General features: G+C 35.7%; 1 protein-coding gene and 1 non-coding gene across 2 annotated transcripts in view; both read left to right on the forward strand.

Annotated features, from left to right (window-relative positions):
* The window catches only part of DACH1 (dachshund family transcription factor 1), a 437,658-nt gene that overhangs the window by 28,149 nt on the left and 391,400 nt on the right, over window positions 1-18,109 (forward strand). The window lies entirely within an intron of this gene.
* Window positions 1,609-1,793, forward strand: LOC139007858 (small nucleolar RNA SNORA23). The gene has a single exon (XR_011471001.1). It is a non-coding gene; the product is annotated as a small nucleolar RNA SNORA23 (small nucleolar RNA).

The raw sequence follows: 18,109 nt of genomic DNA on the forward strand, positions 1-18,109 counted from the left end.
ATGAGACAACATCCAACCGACTGAGCCACACCTGCCAGGGCCCAAGATAAATTCTGTATTCAAGGATTCTGTCCTTATTTGAAGTTTAATAGAAATATTTTAATTATTCAAGTTGGTAAATAGACTGCAGTTATTACTATTCACTTACTTCTGTATGAAGGGATATAAATGTCATCAATACCATAGAATATTTCCAGGTCTAGGTGATTTTTAAAGGTAGTAAAATATTAGAAAGTCAATCTTATGCTCTAAATTTCTTTATAGTGACATTTCCTTTACTAATTGATTGGCTTCTATCACCTCTTCCCTCATTCCTAAGGGGCCTAGGAAGGGCAACCATAAAAAATATTGGCCGAATTGGAACACTGCAGCGGTTCTCAACCTGTGGGTCACGACCCCTTTGGGGGTCGAACAACCCTTTCACAGGGGTCGCCTAAATACATCTGGCATATCAGATATTTACATTACGATTCATAACAGTAGCAAAATTACAGTTATGAAGTAGCAACGAAAATAATTTTATGGTTGGGGGTCACCACAACATGAGGAACTATATTAAAGGGTCGCGGCATTAGGAAGGTCTAGAGAAGTGTTACAGAAGTAGTATTAATAATTATGTTGGGACAACTGGTGAAAACAAGGACTGACCCAGGCAAACAGAATACAATGCATAGGTCTATAGGGCAGCCTTTTTAAATCAATAAAGGTTCTAGCCAGTAGCCTAGGGATGAGTAGTTTTTAAAAAGCATGAGATAATTGTTACCTCAGGGATAATTTGAGGAGTCAAAACAAAGTACCTTACTTGGAGGCAGGCCAGGAGAGCAGAATTTCTACTCTTGTTTTTCTATTTTCATTTTAATAAGGGTTATGAAGTTTCTCATGAATTCCAGTTGTTACAAAATTGATTAAAAGTTCATTTTAATTCAGACTTCTTTGTAAGACATCACATTTTTTGTTGTTTACTTCTTTGGTTATTTGTGCTCCATTTCTTGTATTTCTGTATATCTCAGTAACAAAGGCCTTTATTCTCCTTGGCAAGAGCTAGGTATTTCATTCATGAAGTGTGTATAGGCAAGTTTATTTCCAGATACCTGCCTTTGGTTGGTTTTGGTCCTACTATGACCATAGGAACCAACATTCCCGAAGTTTTTGCCATAGTCTTCATCAGCAAATATGTTGGAAGAATAATGGCTTTTGGTAGAAAGTTGAGGCAAAACAGAAAAATTTGTTGCAGACTTGCTTTTTCTGTCTTGTGCTCTGTCTGGCTAGCAAATTCCTGGACAGAGTCTCAACACTAAATTCCTCCATGATGAATGGACAACCATGGGGAGGAAAAGGGATGGGGCAAAGGGAAGAATAGAAAAAGCAGAGTTAAAAAAACACAGTGGTGGCATTTTCAGAATGCTAACTAATACCTTGGTATTCATCTTCCAAAATTATGCTGCTTCTCTGATTCTCAAATCAAGAATGTGTGCAGCATTATTTCTATAACCTCATTGAGTATCATTCCCAGTACCATACTAGAGTCACAATTTTTGAGATGAAAACAAAACAAAACAAGACAAATCAACTTTAATGGTGCATCAAAAATCATATGTCTTTATGGCTGATGTAATGTGTGCACAGTTTTCCTCTGTGTCTGATAGCAGTGTCTGTCTGTGTTTTGCATTCAGATCTTGCTATCCACACAAACATCATGCAGCCAAAGAGTAAGTTGGGATCATAGTACTGGTCTAGTGTTGTCTCATTGGACATAATTTACCACTGGCCAGCCTCCAAATTCCCACACAGAACTTTGGGAATAGAGATACTGTATAGCTTTTGGAAATTTAACCTAAGTTATCTATAATAATTCACTGCATTTTTTTAAATAAAAAAATCCTATGTCTTTGAAATGCTAATATGGCTACACCCTTTATTAAGTGAGAGTGGGTCAAATAGAGGCGAGAGGGTGGTGTGGTGAGGTATAAAAAATGTGGAATTACTTGCTGAATTCTTCGAGTTCTGACTTCATTCTTGGGACTACTTTATGTTATATAGGTAGCGATTCCAGAAATGATGTCCCATTATAGTATCTTTAGACATCCTCTTGGGCACAATAGCTCTAGATAGCGGAGATGCTATAGATATTCGGGGTCTTTGAGGCTACTTTACTTCACTGGTTTGTTATGTGATATCCTTGCCTCATCCATTTTGCCTCTAATCACGTTTCCCATTTCTGTTGTGTGCTTCGCCCATAACCCCAGTTTTATATCATAACACTTGCTGTATCAGCACCCGTTCTCTTTCCAGTGCTCAGTTTTAAACAGCCTCATTATGAAAAATATAGTACTTAAAAACATGGCAAAAATGTATATTACTTTAGCACAAGATAAAGAGATTCTTGAGAAATGCAATGACTGCTGAACTAACTTTATCCTAAGGGGCATTTCACTATTTTAATTGATTTTTTTTTCCTGCCCATTTTATTAAAAGAGTCCTTGGAGAAGGTAAATGGTAGATTGCTTCTGGAAACAAAGGAACACTTAACTTATTTGTTATTACTACCAATATGTCCATACTTTCGCGAAGTTAAACATTTTCACATCATTTTAAAATAGCTTATAATGATGAACAAAATGATGAGGACCAGTTAGCTCTAATTCTAGCAAGGAGCTACTTGATTTTAAATATCAAGTGCTAGTTGGGAAAATTAACGTTAAGTTTTACTGATCTATGGCAGCTTTGTGCGAAGAATAGGCATTACAATTTATTCTATCTAGTGCAATTACTATTAAACTATTTTCTTATTTTAGATTCTGAAGGCCATACCTAGAAAAAATAGTATGGCACTCTATAAAGGTCTTCAGATGGGGTCTCCCAGTGTTTTAAATTACACAAACATAGAGGACTGAATAGTCTTATAAATCTCAGCTCAAAGGCTTATAAAGCCCACAGGCTCTGTTGCCAAATTCCAGCACTGGTGTGGGCTCTGGGTTGTAATGTTCATACAAATTCAGATCTAGTTAAGTTTAAACACTCACCCCTTCCTGAAATTTGGCTACTGTAAAAAAAAAGTCATGATGTTACATGATAAGTTTGGAAATCATAGTTTTAGTCTATTAACATTGCTGTTTTCCAGTATTCCACTTTAAGTGATGGAATGTACAAAATAGGTTTATGGACATTTTCAAATAAGATTCAGTTTACACTTGTTTTCTTCTCATATGTAGAAGGTAAACCTTGGGTCTTTGTCATCTAAACTTGGGGAGACAAAATACAATGTGTGAAGGTATGAAGTCTTCACGTGTCGCTTAAAGTAATGCAGCTCTGTGTTTGGGTGAAAGTAATCCATGTGCAGTAACCATAAAACCCAGAATTTAGCGTCTCCAGGGCCCTTGGTACAAGCACCTCTCAGTTGAGCCCCTCCAATCTTTCTGGCCCAAGGGATGCAAATGGATCCAATGGTCTGGGATTCTTTTACATCAATGTTGGCTCTTCCTGAGAAAATATTTGCTCTGCTTGTATGTAGCCTTCAAGAGCGTATCTTCAATTAGACCTAAGGAAGGAACATTCTGAAGAGGGGACAACTCTATTAATTTCTTTTTGAAGCCACATGGACTTCACTGTCTCAAAAAAAAAAAATCAGATTGTTTTTCTCAATTGTCCTCTCTCAATAAATAAACAAGTAAAGAAAGAAATAGAAGCCAAGAAAAATAAAAATTTGAAAACATTCATTTCTTCCCTCTTTAAGAGATATTTAAGTATAAAAACTAACTCATCCAATGTAACCTTTCTTTTTTAATTTAATCAAATGCAATTAAAATGAGAATGGCCCTGACTGGGTGGCTCAGTGGGTTAGAGCACTGTCTCCTACCAAAAGGTTTTGAGTTTGATTCCTGGTCAAGGCACATACCTAGGCTTTGTTTGGATCTCTGGTCCTGGCATGTACAGGAGACAACTGATTGATGTTTCTTGCTCACATTGATATTTTTCTCTCTTTCTCTCTCCCTTTTTTTGTCTCTAAAAATCAATAAAAACATATTCTGAGGTCAGGATAAAAAATAAATGAGAAATAAATTGGAGAACAAACTGAATCAATTGAACCCAACAAGTTGGATTCCATGCTTTCTCTACTATTTTTGCATTTAATTAGTGGAAAGTACTTTGAGAACCCAAGTTAATCAAGATCTATCATTTGAACATGCTTCTCTCCTATCATAACATAAAAAATTAGCTAGTTCTTAATCTTGATTTTTAAATATCATTTGTTATTTGGCAAAACTAAATATAAATTTTATTCACCTACCACGGCTTTTTGATGATTGGATATTAAACTTATTTTTTATCAGAAATTACTATTAAAACATTTTCTTAGTTTTACTTTCCCCCCTATTTCCCACATTAAAGAAATATAGCAAAGCACACATTTTTTTACATTTATATAAACCCCAGGCATTTTAGCTAATACTTACTTTTGACAATATCTAATATGTTGGAGTCAAATTATTTTACCATTGGGAACAATACTCCCATTTAAAAAATGAATTGCCGCCTTATTGTTTGTATTTAGCAACAGCAGTGTTATATGTTCAGAAGAAATAAATATCCCCTCCTTTTGTCAATAAAAGATTCACTTCATTTATTTCTATTTAGTTGTCTTCTTTTTGTCAGGATTTAGACTAATGAGAAAATCTCAGAAAGATTCTTTACTGTCTAAACATCAAGCACACAAATGCTTCTCAATAGAAATAACACAAGAAATTCGTTCAAAGACAATACATAGCCTGAGAAATTCTTGTGTGCTGACAGCTCTCCAACAGTGTTGTCACAGCAGGAAGACATCAGTTGAAGAAACAGATAGTGACCTCAAAAAAAGTCTGGTCAGCAGTGTGGACAGGGTTTCACAAGATTATAAATCACCCCAGGGTCGCTGTGTTCCCACCATAAAGAGAGCATGGTCGTTTTATTGTAATCTAATAAGAGATGGGAGCAAAGGACAGCTCCAGTGTGTGTTTGCAAAGAAAAATTCTTGATTACAGTTTCAAAACTATACAGTTTCTCTGCTATTGAAGTGCAGATTATAGGGGTTAAGGCCATGTTAGGATTGGATTACCTTTTATAGCTTTATGTTATCCTCCAGTTCATGAATCAGAAAGTACTTAAATTAAACTGAACATTTGGGAGTAATCCTGGTATGTGGCCTGGTGGTAGAAAATTAATCATGATTTGGTGATAGATTATTAAGCCTTTCATTTGAAGGAGGTCTTTCACAGAACAGTAAAGTAACTCTCTGGTGGGAATATATATATATATTACTATGGAAAATAAAACTCTCTATATAACAAGTTATGTTAAGATTGGTTCAGGAGGCAATGATTTAATGAAAGAAAACATGCATCTATATTAAAATGCATATAAAAGATGTAAACATTCAGTCTGGAAGGAATTATTAGCAGATTTTAGAGTTTCTTACTTTTTTTTTACAATACTAACTTGTGTTTGTTTCTATTTTTAGATACTATATAACTAAAGTGAGATAGTTGCTAAATATTTCGAATTACCTATTTTGACATGAGAAAGGCTAACAGTTCCATCTTTAAAATACTCAGAAATCAGAAAATTGCTCTCAGTAGATTAAGGCTTACTCAGGCAGTGGTAGCCAAAATTTTGAAGTAAAACTCTAGCTTTGATGACATTTTAAAATGATACACACCTCTTAATTTGCCCTAGCAGCACTATATATGCTGGTGAAAAGAAGGTTTTAACTTTGTCATTTTATCATTTGTACTTAAGCTCCTTCAACACTCTTTGCTCTACATACATTTGTGGGACCATAATCAGATGTCCTACCATTTAAATGGATTTTACTCCCTAACTTATCACCTCTACTTTGTCAGTTTGTTCCTCCGAAGCCATGCTGACATCTAGAGATAAGTCCTATCAGTCATAGGCTACTGACTGAATTTTGATTGTGAGAAGCCATCGCTTAGAGCAGAGAAAAACAGAGTGAGGTGTATTGCTCGGGGTATATTTTATGTTATGGTTCCAAAACCCAGAGGTAAATAAGACGGAGCTTGCAGCTCTTCCTTTTTTATTTGGCGGAAGATGGGCTTTGCAGGCTGCTTTCCTCGTCTCTTCCCTTTTCCCGTTCGGAGTCCCAGACCCCGTGGTTTTGCTCTCATTTACTTTCTTGAGCAAAGATGAATGTGAAAGGGAATACTGACTCTCGGAGGATATCAGACCGGTCGGTTAAACATAGTGGTCTTTAATTCATCTCCGTTTATTTTCCAGTTGTCGATTTCTCTTTGTTTCTTCCTCATTTATATATGCTTAAGTAGGTGAGGAGGCAGATTTCCACTGTGTCTCTTTGCCTAATACTTTCTCCAGTGCTCCTCAAAGTGCTACTCCATGAACTGGAAACTGGAAATGATCAATATCCAGGCAGGTTCAATTCCCTTTTGAATACAGAAAACACCACTTTTGTGACATTCACAACCTCTATTGGCTTAAAGAACAAACGCTCTGAATGTCATTGCAAATTCAAGCTGAAAAGAGTAAACAGGACAATATAGGAACCAAGTTCTTATTCTGACTCTGCTAACTCACTGTCTCCCATTGACTGCCACAAGAACTTTGCATATAGAGAGTAAGCTATTTTGATGCCCTATATGTAAAAGGCATATCATTGATCATTTATAGTAGAAAAGCTCTCTGTTTCTACTCTCTCCCTTGGTAAAGCTTACAAATTAATTCACAGCAAGTGTCATCTAACACTGGGCTTTCTCATACAACTAAGACTTGCATATAACCATCTGTTTTGCATATGTATTTGTTCTCGGTAATCTTTATTACTAGATGGTCTCTATAGAAAGTGCATAAGTGCAAACGCCAACATGTATTTTTGTTAGTGGCCCTGAATAGACTGGTTAAGGCAGAAAAACAAACGTACTTACTTTGATTTATCACTTGTGACATTAGCATGTACCATACTGCTCTCCAGGAAACAGAATGGTTGCACCTGAGGACAGTGATATAAACACTACTTTGATTATTTGAAACAAACCATTAGGCTTTGATGAAAGAACTGTTACCATGGTGGATCCTATACTGGGGCAGAGTGCTTGGATATAATGGACGAGCAGTCTGCAATTACTTGTTCAGAATTTAAAGAAGCCAAGCTTAGTTTTTAGCAGGAAACAGATATATAAATCAAATTGAATTTTATATGAATCCCTATGGTAGAAGTTTTACAGCTAATACATGTGTTGCTACAGTAGTTTCTTATTGGTAAAATCAAATTAATTCAAATTAGATAAACTTATTCTAATGTCAAATGAATTTTTTAAAAAATTGTCTAAAATCATTCTATTCCATCTTTCAAGAGGAATTTCCTAAATGGAATTTTATTAATTTACATCTACATACTAAATTATCTTTTGTTTTATTTATATTTTTAAATGCACACGCATACACGAACACACACAAAACCAAGCCTAATTGTGAATTAAATACCCTTTTATCCTATATAATTTGTAGAGATATGTAAAATATAATCCCAGTTAACCAACCACTAAAATTCTCATGGTAAGGAAATTTTATTTAAAAAGCATACGTTAAGCTAAAATATTTAAGTTCCCTACTTTTTAAACTTTTTTTTACCTTAGTCCATTAGTGTGGCTTGGATGTCGTTGTAGATCATTTTATGCAGTCTTGAAAAGAGAACACCTGACCTTCAGGGGACAGGATTTAAGTAAATTTATGTGGAAGGAGAGCATATGGATAACAAAAGAGGCAAGAGCAGATAGTAGATACAAGCACATCAGCAGTAGCTTTATTGAGTGGAGGGTAAGACCCCAGAGGTGAGCCTAAAAGACAGTAAGTAGTAGGCCTTATTGGAGAACCCAGGAAACGTGAGGGAGAGTGGACTACCCACAGATCAGCTACTGGGAGAGAGGGATCATCACACTGAAAAAAGGAAGGGCAAAACCACAGGAGGACCATATAAGGAAGAAAAACCCAACCGTTTTCCCAATGATGCCGTGAGCCTGCCCTGAAATCCTATAACCTATCTCTGTGAAGAGTATTTTCAATAGTGTGTCTATTCAAATGAGTTGCTTTGTAGATGCACATTACATTTCTGCTACTGTTTTATGGTAAATAGGTTTTTATGCTAAAACGATGGTTTCTAGTTCTAACAGTATACAATTTTAAAACATATTTTAAAGCATTATTTAGTGGAGGAGTCCACATTTCATTTGGAGCTTGAGGGCACAGGTACAAGCAGCTTCATTGATCAAGGAGGGCATGTGGGTCTCACAGAGGTTACAGAACGTGCTTTAGGTCAAGGGCAGTCAGCTGCAGAGAGAGAAGCAGAACCCAGATCTTATCTCTGGGTCCAGTGCCTTTCCGTTAGACTGTAATGCAGCTTTCCACTTTTGAAAGATTGTGGTTTCCCGATTCAGAGGGGTAAGTCTTCATCAGAAGAGTTTAGCACAGAAAACAATGCAAGAAATGTTCCTATTCCCAGTGTATTTCTATCTTCTTTATATACAAATGTTGCTGACAGAGGAGAGGAAGGATTCTGTTTTTTGGCCTTAAAGGTAACCACCTTGTGTTGCAGTTATTGTCACGGCACCTGCATTTACATCGTCTATGTGGCGGAACCTATTCTTTACTCCGCTAATCAAAAGCTATCAGAAGGATTATAAATTTACAAATAAACTCAGGTGACTATTAAATGATTTTATGAGGTTAATGACACTGTTCTTTTTTTTTAACTGTTGACCACACAATGCAATTGCTCTAAAATTCAGTTGCTAGTTAAAAAAAAAAAGAATCAGCGATAATTACCTTGAAGAAGGATTTGCTATTTAGTTTTTTCCTTAAAACTAGGAAACCCAAATCAGATATATATTTATGACTGTTTTTCCCTATTCTCTTACTACTTGAATTGGCATGCACAGTCTGAAGTTTTACTATCAGTGACATAAATTAAATTGTAAATGTTAAAAGGGCACTGTCCCATTGGAGGTGAATCCAGTGTTTTTATAAACTTAATAAGGATCGTTCTATCAATGACCTTATTCTTCTGTAGTACACTGACAATCCTTTGATGCAGTCATCACTCCTTGCTCTCAGCTTGTTCTTTGCGCCTGCTGACACTTCTGCTATTATGGAATCATTTCCTGGTTGAGTGGATGTTTTCTCAAGTTTGGAACTTAGTACACAACCCAAGGATGCCTTACCAATTAATTTGCACGTTTATTTTGTTTTTAGCCAGCTTTGTATTGAAGACTATATTCTCTAAATTAATGAAGCCCATATTGTACTGATTAGGTTCAGGTTCCTGAAGACAATGTCATATAACAAGAGGTGATCTAGTTAGTGAGCTGTGAGCCAGGAGGCTCCAGATCCAGCCTACATCCCCAAGACCACGATTATAACACGACTTCCTTAGATGCTGCTAAATTGGAACTATCTGAATTGCATTTAGAAAAACATAAAGTGGATTTGTGCTCTGGAGTTTGGAATCTAAGGCTGCACCAACATTTTTCTCTTCTACACTATTTCTTTTCAACCAAAATCATTTCAAGTTGAGATTATAATTGTGAGCCTGGCATAGTAGGACCCATTATCATGACGGTTCCTTCTCTTGGGTGTTCTTAATCACTGTCCTAGTGGAGTTTAACTGTCACATGGAAACTCTCTACAGATTTAATTGTAAAGCATTCAGAAGCTTTAGGTTCAGGGTTTCTGAGGCTTCTTGCTTCAACCTAGAGTTAGTGAGAATCCAACAAACATTACGTGAGTGCCTTCTTGGTCAGGTATTCTCCTAGCTGTGGGAGATAAAATAGTAAACAAAGCTCCAGATTCCGTCATTAAGGACCTACTAACTAATACAGACATGTAATCATGTAGGTAAAATAAAATTTATTAAATTCACTTTTATGTGTGTGGGTACACATATATAATAAGCATGATTATATATAATAAACAAGATTTTATTTTTAACAACTTTATTGAGGTCTAATTAATAGAAAAAAACTACACATATTTAATGTATACAATTTGGTATAAAGTTCAGTTGTACAAAGTGAATATTTCCTAGAGATATGCTGTACAACATATACCCTATTATTACTTAAATTTGTTAAGATAATATACCTCACATTAAGGGTCCTTTAACATATTTTATATGCTCCTGGATGAGGGAACAGCATGTGGGCTCATGGGACAGCATGAGCACAGGCTTGCAGATAAATAGTTTGTATAGTCTACATACCTGAAAACATTTTGCATTTAGAGGAGAAGGAAAAAATTCTTGAAAGGTGAGAAAGGTCCAGATTAAAGAAAGGTTTTGTGTGTGTGTGTGTGTGTATGTGTGTGCATGTGTTTATTTTTTACTGGACTGTTGTAATTTAGAATCAGTAAAAAAACAACAAAACAAACAAAAAGCAAACAAACAAAAACACTACGAAACTTTTGTTTGTTGGAAAAGGCAGTATGCCATACACACAATGCAGATTAGGAAAGGATGCTCTGGCCAGATGGAGCTTCACCCTGCACACCCAAAGGTTGTGGATTCGACTGGTGAGAGCACATACCTAGGTTGCAGAAGGGAAGTAGCTGATGACATTTCTCTCCTACATCAATATTTCTCTCTCTCTCCTTTCTCTCTCTTTCTCTCTTTCTCTCTCCCCCTCTTTCTCTTCAACTCTCTCTAAAATCAATAAAAACATATCCCTGGTTGAGGATTTAAAAAAAGATTAGGAAAGGAATTTATAAAGTTGACAAATATGCTTTGTACTGATATGTATATACTATATAGACAGCATTATTTTGTTACTATAAAAGTGTTTCTTTTAATATTAAGCAGTCAAATCAACATTTTAATTCATGTTTTAGCTTCTAGTTTTTGAGATGCAGAATTTGGGATCTAGATTGATATGCCAAAGGTGGAGGACTCAGGGTGTTAATTCTTTCCATCACGTTATTTTACAAGTGCATGGATACAGCTGTTTGTGCTGTTACCAGATGTCAGACTAGGGGCTTCAGGAAGCTTTTCCATATATCAGCTGTTTCCCAGAAGTCCAGTATTATAGTGCAGAATAATATTCTTGAAACATACAGACCAGTTGTCTTTATTATAGGTACCAATCAGATACACACACACACACACATACACTAGAGGACTGGTGCACAAAATTCATGCACTGATGGGGGTGTGTCCCTCAGCCCAGCCTGCACTTTCTCCAATTTGGGACATCCCTCTCACAATCCAGGACTGCTAGCTTCCAACCGCTCACCTGTCTGCCTGATTGCCCCTAACCACTCCCCTGCCAGCCTGATTGACACCTAACTGTTCCCCTGCCATCCTGAGCTCCCCCAACTGCCCTCCCCTGCTGGTCTGGTCACCCCCAACTGCCCTCCCCTGCAGGCCTGGTCGCCCCCAACTGGCCTCCCTTGCAGGCCATCTTGTGGTGGCCATATTGTGGCCACATGGGGATGGCCATCTTTAGCCACATGGGGGCGGCAATTTTATGTGTTGGAGTGATGGTCAATTTGCATACTGATCATTACTAATAGCATACCAGGGCTAGTTAGCATATTCCTTTCTTTTTATTGTGTTGGAGTGATGGTCAATTTGCGTACTCGTCATGACTAATTAGCAGATTCAGTTGTGATTGTAAGGGCGTTGTGACTAATTTGCATATTACCTATAGATATTGAATATGTGCACACAAAAACATACACAAGTTTTGATAACAGTGTTATTCATAATAACCCAATCAACCCAAAATGTTCATCAACTGATAACTAGATACATAAAAGTGGTATGCTCATACAATGGACTATCATTCAGTATTAATAGGAAATGAAGTGCAGATACATGCTGCAACATAGGTGAACCCTAAAACATTATGCTAAGTGAAAGAAGCCAGTCAGAAAGACAGCATGCTGAACAATTTCATTTATAGAAATTGACCAGAATAGGCAAAATGACGGAGACCTAAAGTAGGTTAGTGATTGCCGAGGGCTGTGGGGCAGGCTGAAGAGTGATTACTAATGGGCATGGGGTTTCTTTAAGGGGGATAAGCATTTCTTAAATTAGATTGTGGTGATGCTGCACAACTCTGTACATACTAAAATCATTGAATTACATGCTTTAAATGGATGAATGTATGATATGTGAATTATTTCTCTATTAACCTGTGAAAAACAGTTATATAATAATAGCTTGGATATGGAAGTGAGTAAATAATGCAAAATTATGACCTGTGCAGTTGTTTCTTCTTTATAATATTCTTAAATAAGATATGGAGACTACATTAGGAAATAAAAGGACAAGCTAAATATGAAGCACATAATTAGTAACTTTTAAAGGCATATTTTTATGTTTCATTTAAAATATTTTTAAACATTTAATCCATTAATTTGGGTCAGATATGAAACTTAATAAAGCAATAGCTTCTTACCTCCCAAGCCAATCAGTGATGCATTTTTCATTTCTTCCTCTTGTGAGAGTCTCCTTAATTTAAGGCTTATTTGGAATATTCTTTGAATTTCATAGATTGTTTTCCTTCCATTATTAGAATACATTTTAGGCAACAGTGTTAAAGATCCCATGTTTAGTACTGTGTAAAATATTGATATCTTCATCCTTAAATTGCTCAAGGAAATTAATATTTTTGGACAGAATTTCTACTTTATTGACTCTGTGATAGGAAAAAACACATGCATGTTAGGGCAAACGCCCCCATTGTGTAAATTATTCCCTGGGAGTAAGTAAGGAATTATATTAACTCTTTTGATGAAGCAGTAATTGAAATAATACCCTAGTGACTTAGAGTTATCTTTCAATATTGATAAAAGAAACCAAATGGAAAATTGTAGCTTAGCTGAAAGAGGAACTCTAGTTGCAGATCTAGAAGAGCTAAATAAAACTCAAGTTTGCCAAGGAGGGGGGGGGGAGGAGACATATGTAATACTCTTTGTAATACTTTAAACAATAAAACATTTTAAAAAAATCAAGTTTGCTATAGCTAGTGTGCCCAATATGTTCTTTACTTTCCTACTCTTTCCCTCAGTCCTTTTCTCCCTCTCTTCTTTTACACTTCCTCCATTTCACCGTCTTGTCTCCCCTCAACACCAATTCACCCTCTCAGTCACTCATTCATTTATTGCTCCTTCATTTCCTAAGTACTTACTGAGCCCCTGCCACATGCTGGGCACACACTAATCTTACCTTGACCAGATTTCACTTCTCAATACTTAGCATGTTTCTATTGCTTACAAATGTTTAGTTATTGACTGTTCAGAGTATTAGGGAAAAAAAATTCTTTCTTCTTTCCCTAATTTCAGCATGTCAATTTGTTAAAGGAAATGGGTTGAGTCATTTTATTCCTTCATTTTCTGAGTAATTATTGGATCTCAGATATACTTTTCTGAGTCCCGGCTGGTTCATCTTAATATTAGTAATAATAATAATATACAATGTTCATGGTTATTATGGAGATAAAATTTAATGATGTAATGCATGGAGCTTAAATCTTGGCTCACTGTAGACAGTAAATGATAACTCTTTATTGAAGACCCTCTGTATACATAATTCCATACTGGGTAATAACAGTTTCTCTGAGAGTGTTTTAGAAACTTAAATTCCTTATTGTTATGTTTTTCTAGAATTATATCATTCTATTACTTCTATTTCATGGCCTGTGGCAACAGTTTCAAGGAATTTTGAGCGATTCATATGGAAATAAATTAGTGAGCTATTTCTCCTTGGCATCCTATGAAGTAGTAGGATTTAACAGCAGATTTTGGCAAGTTTTAATTATAATTCCTGATAAATAATTAGCCTTTTATTTTGAGTAAGAAGAATGTATTTCAATGATTGTGCATCATTTTTTTTGCAGATAGCATAAGCCTCCAGATGATTAATTTTTAAAATTATTGGCATTTAACTTTTATTTCTCGACTAACTTGAAATACTTGCATGTGATTTGCACATGTAAGTGTATTGGCATAGCAAGCATCGTGCTCGTATTTCAAGTTTATGTTTTCTTGGCTTGAATACCTTGTTGAGCAATCAAGATACAAATAAGTTTCATCTTCAATGCTTTCTTAGAGTCCTGAGTTTAATACTACCTTTGGCTATCTGTGATATGATATGTAAATGACCTTTGCAGCTGTTCCCTATTTTAAATACAGGTTTAGCATTCAGGAGTTTTTCTTTATATGATGATTGTGATTATAATGTTGAGATAAAAGAAAATGTATTTCTCAGTACATCAGTGAAAAAGTTTAAATAAGTTAATCACATGTCTTGATGAAGCCTTTCATTTCATAGCTCACTAGCGCTCTAGAAAGTTCCACTGTCATTTTTTAGTCTCATTATGTGCATGCATCTAGAAACAGGAGGTTTAGTAAGAGATGAAACCCTTTTGATTTCTGATTTGAAAACATTGACCCTTTTTTTGTCTTAATAAGTAGAATAACTGATTACTATGTGTTTTTTTATAATGGAAACACAGATTAAGTAATTTTGCTATTGTTATAATCTTGTGAAAAAGGGCATTTTAAGGAAACCAATGTTTTTGTTTATTATGCTTGTGTATGAAATAGGAAAAATTAATAATTTATTGAATATTTCATTTTTTAAATTTATAATCACAGTTAATTATACTCAGCTTTGTAGAAACTTATGACTCAAGACATGCCAAACTTTGGTGAAGGTACCTTGGTTATGGTGCACAACATAATCCCAAAAGATATATTTTCTATAGATTTGTATAAGTTTAAACTATAAATTTAAATGTATATTAATTAGTCTTTGTTCTTTATATATGTCATTTTTAAATTATGGTTTATTTTTTTCTATTTTATCAAACTATTAAATTATAAACAATGAAAACAAGAGATATACTGTTCCATTTTCTTTAATTCTTTCCTTTGAAATCACATAAGGCCCTAGTAGAGTATTAGCCAATAAATTCCAGCATGGAGACTTTGAAAAAAGTCTAACCTTCCTTAATTAATCCTAACCTTCCTTTTAAATTGTGGTGTCTAAAGTGACAGGTTAATTTCAAATTCAGTTTTGATTGAGCATATGCCACTTTTTTACATGCTTTACATAACTAAAATAGAGCTGTCTTTAGAAATCCTTATCTTAGGAACATGAACTCTAATCAAGGAAAGTTTTCTTCTGTAAATGCTTTTCCACATTCATTGCAACTTTTTGGAAACAGTATGCTAGCTATAATAAGATACACAGGCTTTATGAGAGAACAGAGTCAAGTACATATAAGTGCCCTTTTCCTTAATTTAAGAAACCCACTAGTAAGGGTTTAAAATAAATAAAGAATACTACGTTTTACTTTCCATGTTTCACATGTAGTTGTAACAATAGTAATCCATTTAACGTTCTGCAAGATGCAATTTTGATCTTTTGTGGGTAGCTCTGTTCACTAAAAATATAGTGGAAGTCCTAATTCTTTTCCATTTATAGTATTAGTTGATTTGATATAGGATATTTTAATGAATAATATCTAAATAATTCTAAGCATATTTAGGATTGGATATCATTGAAATGTGTGTCTGTGTGTGTGTGTGTGTGTGTGTGTAACTTTGCTGGTTTATATTTTAAGAAGGGACAAGAAAGTCAATGGTATTCCACTTGGTTGACAATTAGCAAAAGTGATTTATTAATAAATACTATGGTAAAAAGATCAAAATCTTAAATGCTTTAAACCACAGGGCAATGGTTGGAAAGAGGAACAAAAACAAAAATTGTGTGTTATTGTAACTGAAAAATAGAGTGATGCTCTGTTATCTAACTGCATACATCCAGAAAAAGATTCCTAATCATTCCCACCTTAGAGGAACATGTCAAGTGGAAATTAAAGATTTTGGTGCAAAAATTACGGTGCAGCATACTTAGAAAAAATTAAAAATCAACAAGGTATTTGATATTTAAAATCTCTGAATAAGCAAGCGCAGAAGGGATTTCAGTCTCATTTACTCAACTTGCCTCAACTTACAGATGAGGGACCTGCATCACACAGAGGGGCTTCATAACCCGAAAGGAGTGGAAACTATGCCTAATATTGGGATCATGGTTGGAAGGGGAGAGCAGCAGTAGAGGAAAGAGGAAGATTATTTTTTTGGTAATAAATGAGGAATTTCATAACTGTTGTTATAGACTTTTCCTTAATATAAAGATTCCATGACAAAGAGGTTTAGGAAAAAAGATATGTCTCATTTCACAATGCATTTTAATAATTCAAAAATTGGTAGCAATTAGAAACTGAAAAATGGGCTGTGCACGAAAAGCAAGATTATAGACAAAATATGTCTTCACAAACAGACACATTTGGCCACTTTGAAGTACAGCCATCAGCTATCATGATCTTTTGCACCTGTGTTATGGTCTAGAACTCTGGGATTAGATTGGCAAGGTTTATACCTTGGGTTTTTTCCTTTGAGGCTTTATTAATGGTGTGATGAGATCACCAGAAAGGAAACACAAAGGACCTTTCCCTTTCCCATTTTGTTCTCTCTTTTGATTGTTTCATTCATATATAGTTGCCCTGACACTCCTGTAGAACAGTTTTTAGAGAATAACTGATGATCCTATTATTTTTCTCATAGAACTCATACTGAGAAAATGATCTATTATAAAATAACGTTTCTAATGCTCTTTCTACATTAGAGTGTGTACTTATAACTGTATGGTACTTTACTTTTGATTTTAAATGATTTGCATTTCCAAAATATATATTAATATTTTAGTTGACATGTACTGAGCTCTGTTTTTGTTTTGTTTTTTACCCATGGTCTAATGCATTTGTCCAAAGTAAAGCCATCAAGAGAATATTATTGAAAACTTGAAGTTAAAACTTCAAAACCTCAAATAGAATCCAAGCATCCTACTATGGTCTACTCAAGGCTTCAGCTAAATTCTGTGGCATCATTGGGAAGTAGAAAAAGTCATCTCAGAGCAACTTTATCCCCTTGGTTTCAGGAAGGTCGTGCTCTCTTGTGTGAAAGAAAGCATGCTCTCCTTGGCTGGGTGTTATGATAAGGGCATGGGGACACAGGCTGAGGCTTCCTGAGATCCTTGGCAGGCCAGCATACCTCTGTGACAGTGCTGCAGGTCCTCTGGTCTTCCTGGTACTTCGTTCTCCTGACCCCTCATTCTTGCTGTGGTCAGCTTCACTCATATTCATCATTAGGTGTCAGTTCAATGAAACCGAGCTGTTTCTGATCCATCCTAACTAATGTTGCCCACACTTTCGCATTCCAGACATCCTTTATCACGTTATGCTATGCTGTTGCTTCAATCCTAATCAATATCTGAATTTATTGTATTTGTTTTCTCATCATTAGTATGTAAATTCTTTTGAACAGGGACTTTGTTTTTCACCACTGGATACTGAGCTGAGAACAGTACCTGGCACTTAATAAGAAATAGAAGTATATTTGTTGAATGATGAAACAGAACACTTAAACACTCCCCAATTTGCTCTTACTCTGTCACTAGTGGAGAATGGAGTTTGCAAATTCTTATTATTTCTGCTGGTGGAAAGAGAGAAGGGAATAAGGAAAGGACCAGTTCTTAACTCTTTCTTCTATCCAATAGAGAAGTTCCAGTGATACCTATGACCATGAAAAAGGCTTTTGCCTAGCGGCTGCCAATCCTAGTCCAAAACCTTATAAAATGACAGAGAGAGAGTCCCCGTTAAGTTCTGTGCTGGATGTCTTCCATGTGCCCCTCCAGAGCCACACTGCATCCTTTGCCACTTGGCTTTGTGCCCTTGAGGCCAAATGATTGTGTTGTTGTTAATACTCACTCGAAGATATTTTTTAATTGATTTTTAGAGAGAGTAGAAGGGAGGGGGAAGGGGGAGAAAGAAGAGAGAGAGAGAGAGAAACATGGATGTGAGACACATTGATTGGTTGCTTCCCACATGCACCCTGACCGGGGTCAGGGATCAAACCTAGAACCCAGGTACATGCCCTTTACTGGGAATCCAGCCCACTACCCTTCTGTGCACAGGCCAATGCTCTAACCATTGAGCACACTGGCCAGGGCTGAAGCCTAATTTTTATGGACTGTCTGATCAGC

The sequence above is a fragment of the Myotis yumanensis genome, unplaced genomic scaffold, assembly GCF_028538775.1.
Source record: "Myotis yumanensis isolate MYYU_CA2020_CCGP unplaced genomic scaffold, mMyoYum1.0.hap1 SCAF_3, whole genome shotgun sequence".
Taxonomy (NCBI): Eukaryota; Metazoa; Chordata; class Mammalia; order Chiroptera; family Vespertilionidae; genus Myotis; species Myotis yumanensis.